The sequence below is a fragment of the Suncus etruscus genome, chromosome 20, assembly GCF_024139225.1.
Source record: "Suncus etruscus isolate mSunEtr1 chromosome 20, mSunEtr1.pri.cur, whole genome shotgun sequence".
NCBI lineage: Eukaryota > Metazoa > Chordata > Mammalia > Eulipotyphla > Soricidae > Suncus > Suncus etruscus.
In genome coordinates this window covers 18,491,144-18,492,908 of record NC_064867.1, presented here as the reverse complement: position 1 = coordinate 18,492,908, position 1,765 = coordinate 18,491,144, and positions in this window count along the sequence as shown.

Here is a 1,765-nt window from a genome sequence, read left to right as displayed (position 1 = left end):
TTGACTTCACACAGATTAATGCCATCAAGCTCCATCCATGTAGTGGGAAACTACATAATTTTATCTTTTCTTACAGTTGCATTGTAATGATACTATTTTGAAGAATCCTCTTATTACAACATACAATATATATTACATATGTATACAATATATATACAATATAGCAACCAAGTATTATTTTACTTCCCCCTTCTCTCTATTGTATCCATTGCTAGAAAGGCCAGGGCTAATATACATTTGGTGTGATTATTACATATTTGGTTGTGGTTTTTACCATGGGCTGCACACTTTAGATATGAGGTTTACACACATGTAACACTCATTTTTGTTGGGATGTTATAAACATTCTGGTTTTACTGCATGTTGCAGATTATTGTGGTACACTTGTGCTTTCAGGACTTTCCACTCCTAGTCATATTGCTCACATATTTTTTTAATTTTAGCTTTCCCATTTTTATTTTTTTATTAAATATAATTTTTATTTTAATCATAGTGGCTTACATATCGTTGACAATAATATTTTAGGTACATATTAACATAAAATCGGGAATTCCCATCACCGAATTGTCCTCCCTTGACCTCCGTTCCCCTTCTTCCCATAACCTCTTCCCTTACCCCCGGGGCTGCTAGAATAAGTGGTCCCCTCTGTGCCTAGCTTACTACTTAGTGGTCTTACACTATTTGGTCTTGGTACCTCCCTTATTCCCCCTCCCATTGGGAGGCAGGACTAGATAGTTCAAGTTATGCGATTTTGTTTGAAGAAGAAAAAAGTAATAACCTGGAGAAAAAAAAAGAAAAAAAATAGTCAGATACTCCGGAAATGGACGGAGTCCTTCTAGAGGCTTTCATCCTTGGTTTGAGAGACAAAGGGGAAAAAAGGTGAAACACCACAACAGTACATAAGGAACTGTCAAATAAAATATCCAGTGAGCATTCCAAAACAAACAAACAAACAAAACAAAACAAAAGGGTAAGCACCATATAAAAGCTATGCTCATATATCTTTTTAATTCTGATTTTCATCAAAGGTGCATGAAGACTGCACTCTGTTGTGATACTGAGGATAATGATAGTAAAATAGATTAGACCATACTCTGTGCATGTGAATATTATATAGAATTAGAATTAATGGTTTCATGCTTGCAAAGCAGGTACTTTTTTATGACTGAGCTACACCTGGCCCCAATCCCTTACACTATTTTTCAAATAGTACATGTGTATGAGCTGGAGCAATGGTACTGGATGTAGGATATTTGCCCTGCACACTACTGACCCAGTTTCAATCTCCAGTATTTCATATGTTCCCCCAAGCACCACCAGATTTGGTCCCTGAGCACAGAATCCGTAGTAAGTTCTGAGCACAGTGGGACATGGCCCACAAACCAACAAATAAATATATAGTGTATGTGTGCTTCAAAAGGATCTAATTGTATACATCCCCTAAGCCACTCTTGTGACTTAACTGATAAGACCTTACAACTCTTAAAATAAATTAAGATTCATTTAAGAAAATCTCCTTACAGAAGATTACTTAAAATAAATCTTCTTATGCAGAAAATTTCTGCATAGCTCCTTACCTTTGGCCTTAAACTAAAGGTAGCTCTTTAAATGTCATTAAGAATTCTGGATTACTTACTTTGCTTTTAAAAGTTCAAAGAAAATTTAAATAAGATCAGTATCATAGTAAAGACAAAGACAGACTGTCCCGAATAGTTCCTCTAAGTTTTATGAATGCAATAAATATATTTCATAATGGGTTATGTAC